The following is a 17,330-nucleotide window of genomic DNA, read 5'->3' as shown; positions in this document are numbered from 1 at the left end:
ATATTTAACTGGGTTTTTAATCTCACCTTTACCCCTTTCTGGCCATAGTCCTTTAGACAGTCCCTTTAACGTCTGCCTTAAATTTTATGTCAGCACAATAATACATCCTTGGAGGAGTAGGAAATCTCTGAAGCACGCCTAGTGAGGGCCTGGCACAAAGAGCTATAATTGTCATATAATTGTCATTGTCATTGTCATTAAAGATGACCTGGTACCACTGGACTAGATTTCACAGACAAATCCTTCCATGGGCTAGGCAGCTCACACCAGTGGGACCAACCACACTAAGTGGTAAACCCAGGCGGCAGGACTTGCTCCACTCCATCCAATCCTGTGTATCTGGAGACTTGTCAGTGACTACCTGTCTAGTGTTAGAGAAAATTAAACAGGGGTTTTTATGTTGTTTCTCTTAAGGTGAATTAACTGGTTGCTTAATCCATGTATTATAAGATGCAAAGACTGGGGAAATGTGATTGAATCTACTGGATCAGCTCTTCTGGAAATGAAAACGAGCATTACCTTTGGGATGATTTAGGGGACTTGTGAAGAGCTTCTTTAGAGAGAAGCCTATTTTCCGTAACTGGATATCTCTCCCTAAAACTATGTTATGGTCTCAAAAAACTGTTGTGTAGCTATTCCAAATTGAAACAGTGCCTCCTGGAGGGAAGCTGGACTCGGCTAAAAAAGGTTCTGAGATTCAGAGGGCACTTCCATGAGGCTCCATAAGCAGTAAAAAAGTTACTGGGGAGGAGAATTTCTTCAGTGGAGCTGTCTGCATGTTGGGCAGGAAGCTCCCACAACTCAGCATTCATGAGTCATCACCCATGCTGGAGTGAACTTTCCAGTGACGGAGCTGTCCTTGAATTAACCAGGCTCTGAGAAGTAGCCCATGTTCCTTTAAATAAACCCAATATGTTGGTTCACCAAGCTACACTGGCTAGAAACTTTTCTTTGATCTGTGTTGTGTGACACTATAACTGGAGAAGTGTGAACAAACTATCTCCACCCTCGCCCCTTACACACACACATACCCCAGATAGAGAATCTGCAACAGACCAAAATAAAAGATACCACCAAAACCCAATTTAGTAAACCAGTTAGTTTATTGTGGTTATGTAAGGGAATAGGAATGATCCAAAAACAGCTGTATCACTGAAAAGCCCCCCAGTGTGAATGATGGGTCACGAGGGTGGAACCCTGGAGCTCACTGCACAAGTTGTGGGTAGCTTGACAGGTCAGAGAGTCTCTTCTAAGCAATACAGCTATCACCTTTCCCTTCCAGGCAGTTCAGCTGGTCTATTATCTCTCCCCAGCAGTCCTGTCTGCCTATCTGACTTTTGGAGGAGCGTTTTATGCAGGTCCTCAGTTTCAGGGAGTTCCTGAGCCTTCTGAGTTGTTTACTTCCTGATTCTCAAGCCTCTATTTAGATCTTCCTGAGTCTTAATCTCCTTAAGAACTTTCTGTGTATTGATTAGCTTCAGAGAAAATTGCTATGTAATAGTCTGGCACAGGTTCCCTATCTGGGGTGAACAGACATTTCTTAAAGTCTCCCCAGAAAATGTCACTCAACACCTGAGAATCCCTGTAAGGGCTGCACTGAGCAACTGCCATTCTTCTTTCTGAGCAAATGATTCTGGTGAATCTAGCAACTGAAGAATTCACTGACTTGAAAGCATAGTACCCAGGTCCCCTACGCCCTCTAACTGGTTCCACAGTAAGGTGTGGTCTAACCTGGGCCATCCAGAATCCCTCACAGTAGTTTTTCAATTTAGAGCCTGAAACACAGGGTCCTGCTAAAGGGTATGCAAGACAAGATGGTAGCTCAGTGGAGGATCATTGTCCAAACCCTGTGGAAAATACTGGTTTGCCATAGAAGATCAGTGTGGCTCAACAGGAAGCAGGCACACTGGAAGGAGGTCCCTATATTGTTGGAGTCTGAACTGAATCATATCTGAAACTAGACTCCCTGGTTACTCAAGTCAACAAGTTCTGTCTCTGCACAAGGTGCTTTTCTTTGGATTTGTACCACATGCACTGATTGCCCCAGTTTAAAGGGACGTCTCATTGACACACCGACTGGGATGACTTGGGTGGTGAGCAGAGCTGTCCTTTCCTTACTATAGTTTGCTTATACACTCCTCATTTCCTTTTGACCGCAAGTGGGAGTAAGCATAGCGATGGCTATAAAAACACAGCAGAGACCTTTGGGTGGCTTTTATTCCTGTAGGGAAACATCTAAATGAGTAATTTTACATGAGGATAATTGCCTTACTAGAAACCACTGCTCTATTTTTATAAGTCACAGAGAACATCCTTCCTAAAGAATTCTTCTTGGGCGTTGAAATGTACAGATGCAAGAAGTCAATTCATAAAACAAAAATTGCTTTAATCTTACCAGTGAGGAGGGCTAAGTATGTATTTTGAAAGCTTTAAGGCACAAGGTTTTAGAGCACATTATGTTAACATGTATTTTCCCATACTACTATAATATGAGCTGCTGAGAAGTAAAAAGCTGAGCATTATCTCACAGTAGAAATGTCTGAAAAATCCCACTCCACACATGCGTGCAGATATTCTTTCCTGAAACATAGGAAAGACATGAAAAGTGAATGTACCACCATCCCTCAAGTTGGAGAATACTTTTGCTCATGTCATTATATTTTGGTCAAATGCTGAAGACCAATACTCATGAATAGTTATCAATAGAGGGAAGGGGAGGGGAAGTATGTCTGTAGCTAAAGATGCTGCCATCAGTGCTACAGGTAACCCTCTTCATAGCTGTCAACCTGGTGCATGTTGCTCCCCTAGGCCAAAGCAGGTATCAGCAAAGGCACAGGGACACCAGGGGGGCAGACAGGGAGTGCTGAAAAAGAGTCATTAACTCCCACAGACAGCTATAGGAGGTTAGAAGCTCAATTGTGTATTTTTATAAGCCTAGGTTCAAAACCCTGTGTAGATGTTCAGAAAACTTTTGGTGGGGAAATAGCGGAAGAGACCCACTGTTTCTATTTATTGCTATGCAGAATACTTCAATGGTTTAGGATTGAGACTCATTGAGTCTTTAAGTTCAGGGTCATCTACTATTAACTGAGTTGTAGTTCACATACAAGTATTTTATGGTAGAGCAGGAGAAAGGATACAGAATGCATTCGCTTTAAAACCATGGACACAGGCTGGAGAGATGGCTCAGAGGATAAGAGCACTGACTGCTCTTCCAGTGCTCTTCCAGAGGTCCTGAGTTCAATTTCCAGCAACCACATGGTGGCTCACAACCATCTGTAATGAGATCTGGTGCCCTCTTCTGGCCTACAGTCATACATGTATACATAATAAATAAATAAATCTTTAAAACCATGGACACTAAAAGTAAAGCTAAAATGTATACATTAATGTATGACAAAGAAGTCAGGCAGTGGAGGCACATACCTTTAATCCCACATACTTGGGAGGCAGAGGCAGGCGAATCTCTGAGTTCAAGGCCATCTTGTTCTACAGGGCAAGTTCTAGGATGGCCAGGGCTACACTGAGAAACTCTGTCTCAAAAAAACAAAAAAAAAAAGCATGACAAAGAAAATCGTATATGTGAGGGTGATCCGGATATGATGTCTCCAGGGTACTCAAGTGACCTGGATGCTAGGCTGGTGTATCCTCTCTCTTCCACTATCCCTCTCCATTGCATCTGTATCCTTTCCAAAGCTTCAAGGTGGGCTGAAAAAGAAGAGCTTTCCTCATTAGAGGAAGAAGGAGCATTCTTCAGGCTAGGGTGCATGAGGAGCTGCCCTCCACTCTCAGAGCCTCCAGACAAGCTTCTAGAAAACTGCTTGGCCATAGCAGCTGTGATTCCACAGTCCCACTCTCAGATACATATGAAAAATGCACACATGTGTGAACCAGAAGCCATGTGCAAGGGTGTTCAGAATAATACTATTCATACTAGCCAAAAATGAGAAACAGCCCAAAATTAATGTTGTAGTCATGCAGTGGGATACTATGCAGAAATGGATATAAGACCATATAGCTACATTCAACAGCATGAATCAACCTAAAATCTATTCATAAATGTTGACTAGAGAAGCCAAATTCCTGTGATTCCAGTATACATGTTCCCCTACACAAAAGTCTAAAACAACGAATTAGTCACAATAGTGATCATATTTGCAGAAGGTAGTGTTGGAGAAAAGATAAACAGGAATACTGAGGCATTGGTAATGTTCTATTCCCAGATGTAGGTGGGAGTTACACAGATGTATTCATTTTGTATTAATTCATTGAGCTTAAGATTTGTACACGTTCAGTTCTCTAGCAAAAGCTAGGTAAAAGAGAAAAGTACACACACTCACCTGCAGCAAGCAGTTTATACCTTCTTTCCAACTTGAATGCATCTTTCACTAACCACAAAGAACAATGTGTGACAGGGGAGACTATAACATACCGGTTGAGGGCTCTCACACATATCCTGCTTCCCTTCTGGGTTGCTTGCAGAAGTAAGTATCAGAGTTCTACCACAGACAGACAAGTTTCTTTGGAGAAATTGGAGATTCCTTGTAAGACTCAGCTGTGAAATGGAACTAGCAAGGTACTTTGCTGTGACGGTTCTCCTGGGAACTCATTGACTTACAGTTCGGGCAGTGTCGGGAGAGAAGAGCTGACAGCAGCAAATACAGGGTAAAGCCCACCCTGCAGGGGCAAACTCAGACACCAGACGATTTTCAGAACAGAGGAACGGTGGTAACTGAAGTCTTCTAGGATAGACCCATGACAGGAACAAGACAATGGGTGCAAAAGCAGAAACCGAACAACAACAAAACCCAGCTTCCTCAATTTACTCAAAATGGATTAAAACTTTCCTAATCCTAAACAGCTTAATTCAAAGTAGGAAGGTTTGAGGTTTTAAATAATTATACATCTGAGATGGGGATGTAGATCAGTTAACAGAGTCCTTACTTAGCATGTATGAAGCCCAGGATTTTATTACCAGCACCTTATAAAAGTGGGTGTGGTATCACATGCCTATAATCCCAGCACCTGGGAGGAGAAGAAGGCAGGAGGATCAGAAACTCAAAGTCATCCTTAGTTATATAACATGTTTGAGGCGAGCCTGTAATACATGTCAAATCTATAAACAAAAACAAAAAGCCATGTCTATGATTTGAATGAGGGAATTCTAGAAATAAAACATCATGAAAATTATTGTAAACGTTTCAGAGAGGCAATGAAGGCTGTGAACACCAGGGCCAGGGCTAAGTTTGGAGCTAGAGAATTAGCAGCATGCAGAGTGGATTGGAAAGCAGGAGCCAGGGTAACCAGAAGCAGGGTAAGAGCCCTTGGGAGGCAGTATGCCAAGTAAGCCATAGGCAGGAACTTGTTTTTAGCTCCTACTAGACACAGTCTCTCTGGTAGTCATGGAGTTTCTATTACATTGCAAGTAACTTCATCAGGAAAAGATTGAGGGCCCTTGAGATCAAACACAAGTTAAAGCAATCATAATCCTGCCTGGAGAAAGAAGACGTAATGTAGACTTAGCTCAAGAACTTCATATTGTATGGGAGGCAGAAGAAACAGTCTAGTTTCCTGAGCTATGTATTGTGGTTCTTGAACTCCACCTGAGGCACAGGATATAGACTGTCAAAGGAAACACTGCCCCTACCAAGAACAAACAAACTCAGTGACATTAAGTACACAGTTCCAGTTAAGCAGAAGAGAGCTGAGGATGCAAAAACTATGATGAACTAAAACTCAGAAAATAAGAGACTATCCTCAGCTGCTCTATCCTCCAAGAACAGCTGGAACCAGAGGAAGTTGCTGCAGATCTGGTGAGAAGAAAATGGCCATGATTTTAGCATATTTTTAAAGACTAAATACAGGCTAGCCTGGTGACGCAGAAACTCCGAGTCCTTCATACAGGAAGACCATTTGCTCCCATCAGATCTCTTCCACAGACTTTGACTGGATGGTCGAGAAAAGGGCAAGACAATGAAGAAATCTGTCTATGTCCAAGCAGCACAGGCTAAAGTTTGAAGGAAGACCAGGAAAGGAAGAGAATTCCTTAAAGACAGGCTTGCTGCCCACAGGGAGCTACAGTCTATCGGGAAAGCTGGAGTTCAAGGGAACCTACAGGCATTGAGGCATCCCAGCTCCAAGGCAAGGATTTCAGAACACTGGATGGTACCACAGAGAACAGGTGCATCAATGCTCACAAAGCAAGAGGCACAAAGAGGAACCTGGAACCTCTCCAATTACTAAGACACTGAGCTACACTGTAGGGAATGTCCTGTTGCCACCTTCCAACCTTGGAAAATCCTACTGAAACATCAATTCTACACTCACCTCAACTGCACACTGCAGTGCTCAAGCCTCTCCACATGAGCCTGACTGGAAAAGTACCCTTTTTGGAGAGATGCTGTGTCAACTTGTTTTCTCCCTGTTTTAATATGCAATATTGGTATTTAACTTAAAGTGGATGATGTACACTAGGTAGAAACTCCCTGGAACCTATGAGGGTGACCCTAGAGAGGACTCCTAGTAGTGTGGGATATGAAGCCTGTACCAGCCATCCTCTGTAGCCAGGCTAACTAGGTTCCCAGTGGTGGGACTGGAACACCAACCAAGCAACAAAACCTATGAGCCACAACCTGTCTTGCCTGCAAAATGCTCTGGGGCAATGGTGGCTCAGAGCTTGTGGGAGTGGCCAACCCACGACTGGTCTAACCTGAGACCCACACCACGAGAGGGAACCCATGCCTGATGCCGCCTAGATGGCCAGGAACTGGAAGCTGGATGACTCTGATACCTAGGGTAGAACCAAACTCAACTGACAACAGAAAAAAAAAAAACAAAAAGAAAAGAAAAAATTTAATGAAATGATTTCTAATGATGTTCTACTATACTCATAGGATCAGTATCTAGCCCAATCATCATCAGAGAGGCTTCCTCTGGCAGATGATGGGAACCGATGCAGAGACCCATAGCCAGACATTAGGGTCCTGAGCTTTTGGGGGGGGGGGGTATGATGGTTTGAATAATAATGGTCTCCATAGCTCACATATATGAATGGTTAATCATCAGGGAGTGGCACTAGTTGAGAAGGATTAGGAGGTGTGGCCTTGTTGGAGGAAATGTGCCACTGTCTCTCTCTTCTGCTGGCTGCAGATCCGGATGTAGAACTCTCAGCTACTTCTCCAGCACCATGTCTGCCTGGTTGCCACCATGCTCCCCACCATGATGATAAGAGACTACACCTCTGGAACTATAAGCCAGCCCCAGTTAAATGCTTCCTCTTGTAAGGGTTGTCTTGGGCATAGTGTCTCTTCACAGCAATAGAACACTGCCTAAGACAGGGGAGCACGTATATGTCTGACTATGCTCTCCCAACTTCAGTGAGGTACAGAACCTTCAAGCTCTTTCAGTGTTCCTTTGTCTCTGGGATATGGCTGTTGACACGTCTTTTTTTTTTTTTTTTAAATTAGGAAATGTTCTACTCACTCCACATACCGTCCACAGATTCCCCCTCCTCCCTCCCCTGACCCCCCCAATCCTCTTTCCCAAGCCACCTCACATCCCCACATCCCCCAAATCTAGGTCTCCCATGGGGAGTCAGCAGAGCCCAGCACACTGAGCCTAGGCAGGTCCGAGCCCCTTCCCACTGCATCAAGGCTGTGCAAGGCAGGCTGTTGACAAGTCTTAGGGATATTTCTCCTAACACAAAACACAAGTGTGGAAAAGGATAATAGAAAACAGAAAATGATCCAACTAGACATAGGCTGCAGTAAAAATCCGTGATTATAGATATCATGTGGGGAGCACTTTAGCTGGTACATCACTCACCCAAGCAACAACAGCCATGTCTCCACTGGAGCCTATGACTTCCTGAGTTGCAAGTCTTTGTCTAAATTTCCAGTAGCAAATGTAACTTCCATCCCATGGAGTAGGCCTTAAGACTAATTAGAAAGTTGTTACTCTCCATAACCATTTATACCACTGTTGCACTAGCCGGCACCTCTCGCCTGCCACTTCCATTACGAAGCATGCACGATCCACAGCTGAGTAGAATTTTGGGGCTTCACCCTCCCCAGTGTCCTTAGTAGCAGCTTTTGACACTAAGAGGCTAGTTCACAGAGAGGTCTTCAGGCCAGTCTTAGCTTTATTTCTCCAAGTCCTGCAAACAGTGTGTGCAGCAATAAAATCTTACCATTCAATTAGGGAATACAACCAACAACTGTGGACAATAGTCTTTGCCTTTGTGAGTAGGGAGGGTCTATCTTGGGCATCCTTGGCCAACCCTAGGGAGGTACCATCTCCCTCTGTCCCCCACCCTTGCTCCTGCCCCCAGCTCTAGGATTCTCAATAGACAACTTTATGACTTCTGGGTGCATCTGTCCCTTCCCCCCTGTAAGATACCCTTGTTTACTCCTTAACATTTACAGACCCATGCTATTGCAGACTTTCCCCCATCACCTTGGTGGGTAGCCTCTGTGTTTCCCCAACCATAAAGCTCCCAAGAAGTCCACAGCTGCCCCTGGCTTTGGTGCCCTTTGTGAACTGACGCTTCATGCTTGTTCCCTCTGGTGCCCTCACGTGCCTCCACAATGGATTTCCAAATTGCAAAACACTCAGAGGCCATTAAATCATCTATATAATGAAACCTTTTCCTAGAGGACAAAGGCAACATTCTGAATCACCATCCCATAATGAGCATGAATGTTACAGCGGTAACCTAGGTGAAGCACCCTGAACGCCCCTTGCCATCTATTTCTAGCAAGCTTCCGATGATTGCAGAAGTTCAAAGCTAAAAAGATACTAAAGTCCACCCGAAGCTTGGTCTAATATGGCATGGAAAGACGTCATCCACTTGGATCGGTTGTCTCCTCAACCAATCAATACTGAGTACAAAGCACGGGCAAGAAGTGCTAACTCGGCGTTTTACGTCCCTCCTTTCCTCTGAGCCATTCCAGGTCTACATCCTGGAGCTCTTCCATGAAGCCTCCTTGTATTCCTTTATCCCTGATGAAGATGAGAGCCACCTCAAGCTGCTCGGCCCCACCCGGGGACAAGGGGAAATGACACCCCCCACCTTCCCGTGCTACACCTGTGTTGTAACTGCAGCTGTGGTCACAGATGCTGCCTCTCCAGTCACCACACGGGGAGGGAGGCCCCGGCTGAGCAAACTATCTCCACCCCTAGGAATAACCTTTTTGCTGGTTGGAAACATACCCTGCTTAGTCTGAGGGTATAATTACCCACCCCTGGGACAGGCTTGCCTCCACACCTGTATGATTTGATGATGAATGTTGTCTGTGAACTGTTTCTCGGCCTTCCAGAAGTTCCTTAGCATAGAATTTGGATTTCTGTCAGTTCTCTTCCTTAGGAACTCTAGCTCAACAGTAATGTCACAGCACTTGTCATTGAGTAACCCAACAGACATCTTCCTCCACTTTGCTTGTTTCCTGTCACCTCTAGGTTTCTCTCCCACTTTACAGACACTGTTAGCATGCTGGTCCAAGTCACCTACATCTGCCCAAGCCGTCCCTACTTCATAAAGATCTTGTCCCATAAAGGGTTCAGCAAAGCTGCTAGCATTCCTTGTCAGTCTCCATGGCTCAGAGACTCTCCTTTTTCTTTAAGTCTCTGGTGGACACTGGACTATCAGGACCCATGAACTGAGCATTAAACATTGCTTCTTTCATACCTACTTCCCTTGGTAGGCTGACCCTCTTCTACCATCCTCCAGACCCTGATATCCATAAGAACCTCCACTGGTGATGACTGTGGTGGTTGGGAAGAAAATGGTCCTCAAAGGGAGTGGCACTATTAGGAGGTGTGGCCTTGTTGAAGTAGGTGTGACCTTGTAGGAGGAAATGTGTCACTGTGGGGGCAGGCTTTGTGGTCTCCTATCTTCAAGCTATGCCTAGTTCAGTTCACTTTCTGTTGCCTGTGGATCAAGATGCAGAACTCTCAGCTCCTTCTCCAGCACCATGTATGTCTGCATGCTTCCATGCCCTGCCATGATGATAATGGACCAAACCTCAGAAACTGTAAGCCACCCCAATTAAATGTTTTCCTGTATAAGAGTTGCCATGGTCATGGTGTCTCTTCATAGCAACAGAAACTCTAACTAAGACAATGACCAAGCATCTCTAACGGCTCCTATGAGCCAGTCCACAAAAGACTAATTCCCCTTATACTGCCCCAGGCTATGCAGCTTTTATCCCTAGGATAGATATGTGATTATATTGCTCAGTTTCTCAGCTTCAGCAGCACCCAGACTGATCCCATCTGTCCCCATATCCTGTAGCCTCACAACTAAGCTGTGAGAAATTATTTCATTGCTTGTTTAAAACTTTTTCATAATTCCAATGCTGAGTATTCTCTGATTACCATGACCTCTCTCACCTGACCATCATTAAAAATCCTCTTAATAAGCCATTCCTCCTACTGGGGAACCAATGAGTTTATGAGGCTCACTTACAAAGTAATGGGTGAGGGGTAACAGGCAAGAGCATCAGTGCCCTTAAAGTAACATCATTGGAAGGTCTGTGCTCAGAAGGGATGATGGCGTCCCCATGGGCAGGTAGAATGAGCCCCAACTTACCTCTTCCTATCTAAGTACTCTTCCTCTCTCCCAGCCCACATGTAATTAGGGCAGTCTTGCATATAACTGGTTGGGAGAATGGCTGGATGCTCAGGGAACGGTCCCTCGAATCTCCCTACAATCCCACAGCTGTGCAAATCATGGCAGCAGAAGGAGAATGCAGCCACCAGAATAATTAGAGAAAAATTATTTTTTTCTGAGTTCAATATACATGGAACGTTTTTCTGAACAATCTCAGTCACTTTATTCCTGTCAAATATTTCAAAACTGTTGTTTACAGCAGAATAGAAATGTCCTGCAGTTTCAGAAAATACAAGAAGAGTAAGTGCTTGCCAGTGTGTTTCATGAGGCCAATTTGTCCTCATATGCTGACCAGAGAAGGACATTTGAGAAGAGAGAATTATAGCATACTACACATCCCTACAATAGCAACAACAGAAGACAGACGGCTAAGCTCTAGCAGAGGGTGGGTCAGCAGAGCTATTGCCTAGCCGTGACTTGAGATGGACTGCTATGACTATTCTGGAGAAGTGTTTGAATGTGTTGTAGAAACAGCTAGACATATACTTACTTTACAACTTGGCAATGCCACATGTAGGTACTTAATCCAAAAGTAATTGAAACGTTATGCTCACCAAAGACTGATACAAAAAAAGTACTTGCAGCAACCTTATTTATCACAGCTAAACACTCCAATCAGCCCAGGTGGCCATCAACAATGGCAAAATAAGTAAACAAACAGTGGCATGCCATAGAAGGCTTTAAAAAACCCATCACCTCAGGAGAGTGAAGCAGGAACACAAAAAGTTCTCGGACTGTCTTGGTTATAGAAAGCAATCTTTCAAAGACAAAACAAAGCAACACCCTCCCGAAAAACATAAAACACACAAACAGAATAGAAAACATTTAAACAATTTATGGATGCACTTTATGTCTGCGTCAAAATGGCTCAGCAGAAAGCCTTTTAAAGCCACATGTTTAACACAATCAAAATGGGGGTCATGTGGGGTTTAGGGTACATAGGAAGGGGCACAGGGAGGCTTATGAGGGGATGGAAGGGCTTTAGAGATTACATAGGGGTATGCATCCATCAAGATAGATCAGACCTTATGCTTAATATCTGCACATTTCATTGCATATGAGTTATACCACAATCAATATGGCTGGAAACCAACAAAACACTCAGGTGACAATGTTTTTTGGAGATTTCAACCAAATATTCCTTGTTCAGGTCCAATTTTCAAACAGGAAACATTCCTCAGCTTCTTATAGCTTAGTAGTTTTGTATCAGAAAAGCCAAAATAGGGCTGTGAGATGGCTCAGTGGGTAAGAACACTTTTTTATAAGCATAAGGAACTGAGTTCAAATCCTCAGACTCCATGTAAAAAGCCAGGCAGGGTAGTGTGTATACCTCTAAGCCCAACACAGGGAGAGGGATTGGGAGGAAACTGGAGACTATCAGAGGCTCTCTGGTCAGCCAGTCTACCTCTGCGTTAAAAAAGAGACCCCGTCTCAAGAGAATAAAGTGGAGTGATAAGCAGGACACCCAGGTTCTCTTCTGGCCTCTGAATGTGCACACAGGCACCAGCACCTTCTCACACACAGGTGGACACTACCTCCATAGAGCACATACAAAAGCTGAAGCAACTTCCTAGGAGATCTTTTAAAAATATTTCTCTCTTTGTTTCTCTTAAGTGAGTTTGTAAATTATAATCTCTTATCAGCTCAAATGTTAGACTTTGTAAAAGTTTGGTTTTTTTTTTTTTCTTTTCTCTTTAGGCTTGATCGGTCTTTACTTATGAAACTGCTCTGAAGCCTCAACAAGTTCAAGTTTTGGATCTAAGAGTCAGCCAAGATTAGTGTTCACCTTAACAATGAGTCTTACTTTGATTTCCTTCTTTTTAAGGACACATAAAACAAAAACTCAATCAATGTGTATTTGCCAAAGACTCTATGTGAAAAAAAGTATAAATCTTGGCAGTATTATAATCTCACCAGTCCCACATCTCTAATTAATTTGTCATTAAATATAATTAAGAAACTGCAGTAATTTAGTTTAAGAATCTGCATAAGTTCCAAAGGGTAATTAAAAGCTTTCTTTAATTGATTGGAGGCTAGAAGAAAAATGGAACCCAAAGGAGCCTTCCCACTTCGTGTCTAGCATTTTCAAAGGTTCTCTGTTGGTCCTAAGTAATTCTTCTAACACAAAAATTTATTATGTTGGGTAGAGAGACTTCCTTCTTTGATAGAAATATCTGTTATTATATTTTATTGTAAGTTGAATACTCTCATAAAGGAATTCTTTAAACTACCAGACAAGATGAGAATACTAAAAAGTCAGTCTTATTACTCAAATAAAATTACTTAACACTGAGAAGTATTTAATTATTTTTCTTTCCTTTAAATGTTTTATTAAAAATTGACAACACACCAAAAAATATTCAGATGCACTAATATTCCTCATTTGTGGTAATTTTTAGGATAGAGCTATAGGTATGTTTCTATAGAAAGCGTCTATACTTGGACAGCCAGAAGTATGGGGAATTATCATCAGCTTGGATCACTTTCAAATACTGGCTTAAATTTTTTTGTGGGTCACATTGATAGTAGGGGCTGCAGGTCATGAAATTTTGATGAGGGTCAGTGTGTGGGTTCCGTCCAGGAAGAATGGTTTGTTTTTGTGGTGATTCTGTGGAGCGGGCTTATCTCTCTCTTTTCCTGAAGATATAGCTTGTCAGAGTCTCAGATTTCAGTGGGCTCTGTTCCTTAGGACCTATGTTCCTTAGGATCATGGGTTTTGTATCTTAAGCTTTGTCCTTAGTAGTGGGTGAGTTAACACTGAAAGAAAGACTAACACACACACACACACACACACACACACACACACACACACACACATCCTAATCTGTATTGTTTGCCAATTTATGTGTTCTAAATATTACCATGTTTGATTTTAAGCTGTCACCATGTGGTCACTGAATGTGAAGTTGGAAAAATACATGTAGAATCAGAGTTTAGGGCCAGGAGGAAGTAGCTCTGTCTACCATAGCTTACATCACCCATGGCCATGAGAAGTCAAGTTAAGGCTGGTGATGTAGCTCAGTGGTAGATCAGTTGCTTATCCTGTATTCAGTCCCTAATACAGAGAGGTAGTGGAGGGGAGAAAGAAGAGGAAGAAGAGGAGGGAGAGGAGGAGGAAGAGGAAGAGGAGGAGGAGGAGGAGGAGGAAGAAATGATGCAGCAGTAGTAGAAGCAGAATTCACTAGCGTTTGGCATATGTCACAAAGTGAAAGCCATTTGCTCAGTTTATTACATGCCTGTATTTCAATTTGAGCTTTGTGTAGACATCTATGTCTCTATGCACTTCATTGTGGGTTCAGGAGGGGACAGTTTGCTTTATTTTGGGCCCTAGGATACTTCACTAGTCTTATTGCTAAACACTGTTCTCTTTCTGTATATCATCATCTTTCCATTCAAAAATACAAATTATTGTTGATATTTCGTGATTATAAAGATAACATATGTTAGTTAGAAAAATGGTTGGGAAATATATAAAAACACAGAAGAATTTTTTTTTTATTTTTGATACAAAGTGATATAAGAAAAAAAAAGTCTACAAAAATACCATTGAGTTTGTTGTGTTTTGGCCATCTACTGCAGAACATGGGGTGTACCATTATTTTTATTTAATTTTATTTTTTTATGTGTTGGAGTGTTTTGCCTGCATGTATGTAAGTACACTGTATACATGCCTGGTGTCAGGCCATAAGATGGCATTGGAGCCCCTGGAACTGGAGTTAAAGATGGTTGTGAGCCACCATGTAGGTGTTGGGAATTGAACCCAGATCTTCTGGAAGACCACACAGTACCTTTAACGGCTGAGCCTCTTAGAAGAATATTTAAACTATCCACAAACTTGTAGTCTGAAGCTACTGATGTTTGCGTACAGATCTCTGGTATCTATTGCTTATGTGCATGTAAACATCTACTGTTTTCACTGGCAACTGGACTAGATTTAGAATCACCAAGAAAACACCCTCTGTGAGAGCTTTTCCAGAGAAGTTTAACTGTGAAAGGAAGACCCGCTCTTACTGTGAGTAGCACTACTTCACCGGCTGAGGTCTCCTTCTCATTCCTAAGAAGGAGAAAGAGAGCTGAGCCCAAATTTGTGTCTCCCTCTCTGCTCCCTCACTACAGATGTAATGTGACCTCTACTTTGAGCTCTTGACGAATGCCTCCCCTTTGCAAACTGTGATCCAGAATCAGTTCCTACATCTTTAAGTTGACTTTGTCGGCCATTTTGTCATAGCAGCGAGAAAAGGAGCTAACACAGAAAGTCGCCCCTGGGAGGTGGGACTGTCCTGAGTTCTCATAGGCCTTATCATGTGGTTCTTAGGCCTTTAGAACAGTTTGCCAAAGGAATGCGAAAAGTTTGGAGTTACTGGCTAGAGAAGACCTAGAATTCTACAAGCAGAGCTTAATAGGCCATTATGGTATAAATGTGGAAGACTAGAATGCTTAAGGAGATGTAGCTAGTAGAAGCCCAGCTCACGTGGTTCAGAGGGGAACTAGGACTCTATTGGGAACTAGGCTACAGACCACTTAAGCTATATTCTGGAAAAAAATATGACTTTATTCTGCCTTTGTTCTGATAATTTTATTGAGGCTGAATTTAAAATTCATAATTAAAATATTTAAAACAATTGGTGAAGGAAATTTCACAGCAGAACAGCATTCAGACTATGGTATGGCTGCTGCTTCTTGTCCTTACTCAGATTTACAGTGGGAGGAAGCAGAAAAATATGAAGTTCAGAGAAACGGAGTATGAGCAGGTACAAAATTATGGACAAGAAGGGCACAGACAGAGCAGCTGTAATTGTTAAAAAGATTAACACCATTCAGAGAAATCCTAGTGCTTGTGAAAATGAAAGTTTACTTGAAAGAACCCAAACCCACAATATCTGAACTGAAGGTGTTCCCTGTTCAAAATAATTACTGAGAAAGTATGTCTTCAGATCCTGCTGGAAGCCATAGAGAGGCCATCGCAGCTGTGGGCCAGGGAGCCAGGCTACGTCTTGAGATTCAGCAGAGCTTGAAACATCCACAGGATACTAGTTTTGCTGGCATGAAGATTCCAGACTGAAAGGGTCATGGAGTCTTGTATCAAGGCTCCAGAGAGTTGCTGAGGCTGGGAAATGTGTGGAAGGATTAGAAGCCCTCTACTAGGCCCTGAAAGACCATTTTGTGAAGCTGTGCAAGGGATCCGTAGAGAGATGAAGATAAGGTGGCCACGGGACATCTGCCAAGGAAAGCTGCGGGTGAGGAGCAGATTGAGCCTAAGGGAGAGGTAGTGTTTGCTTCAGGTTCGCTGGACAGGTGGTGCTCCCAAACCCTTTGGAGCCTGCATGTTTCCGTCACAAGCTCCAGATGCCGGACATGGAACGGCTGTGTTTGATATCTTCACTCCCGAGTTTCGGTTTTGCTTTGCTCAGCTTGCTCCTTGCTAAGTCCCTATCTTCATTTTTGGAATGCGACTATAATACTTTGTGTCATTGTATATCAGAAGCATGTAACTTAGTTTCTTAATTTTATAGGGGTTTACAGCTAAGAGCTAAACTGTATTTTTTTTAAAAATGGACTTAATTGGGTTGGGACTGCTAAAGACAAAAGGGACTTTTAGAGATAGATTAAGTATAGATTTCATGGTGAAATAAAATGAGACTTTTGGGGTCAGGGTAGAATGATATGATCTAGCAGTTGACAAGGGGTAACGTTATGATGACAAAATTCCTTGTCACTTCACTGGCTTTGGAATCACTGCACAAACCCCTCACGGTGTGTCTGTGAGGGCGTCTCCAGAGATGTTCAACTCAACGGTCCACCGTGAGTTTTGGTGGTACCATCTCAGCGACTAGAGACCTATACTGAAGAAAAAGGAGAAAGCAGTTTGAGCATTGCATTTTGTCTAACTCTGCTTTCTGACCACAGAAGCACCATGACTGGACTCCTCAAGTTCTTGCTGCCATGCATTTCTCACCGTGACAGACAGCAACTCCACCTAAACTGGAAGTCAGAATCAAACCTTTCTTTCTCTCAGTCGTCCCTGTCTGGGATTTCATCACAGCAACGGGCAAAGCAACCACCACCTGCCTCATGCTCTATCTGCCGTTTTGTGACCTGGTTTTTATTTCTTTATAATATTTCATTAACGTTTCTCACATCATTAAATATCTCTCAACAACTCGATTTTATCGTTTCATTGTATTCTTACACATGGTTGACCCAGAATGGCTGGTCGTTTATATTGTTTCTGAGGGTTCACCGTTATAAATAATGTTGAAAGGAACAGAGCATAAAAGCTGTTCTCCTGGTCAGTTCCCCGTGGCTATCATTTTTATCCTCCTACTTTGGAAGATAGAGAATTATCCTGTGTGGTGTTAGAACAATTTCTTCCTTGTTTCTGCCTTGCTCAGCTCTATCCCATTCTGCAGCAACTTATTTTTCTCCTCTCTCTCCAATACCTCATCATTAATAATTCTATTTATGAGACTCTGTTTTGATTTCTGAGTCAAATGTATTAGCCATTTAAGAAATGGTATCATGCAGAGATTATATTAAAGTGGTTATATATAATTTTTAAAAGCAGCCCAATTTTTTTCTAACTCTGTATTCATTAAGGTCAGTCTTGCTCCTGTATATTGATGACTCAATTAACTATTGATAAAACTTCCATACAAACTAT

The sequence above is a fragment of the Peromyscus eremicus genome, chromosome 4 (assembly GCF_949786415.1).
Source record: "Peromyscus eremicus chromosome 4, PerEre_H2_v1, whole genome shotgun sequence".
Classification (NCBI taxonomy): domain Eukaryota; kingdom Metazoa; phylum Chordata; class Mammalia; order Rodentia; family Cricetidae; genus Peromyscus; species Peromyscus eremicus.
This window is presented reverse-complemented; position numbering follows the sequence as displayed.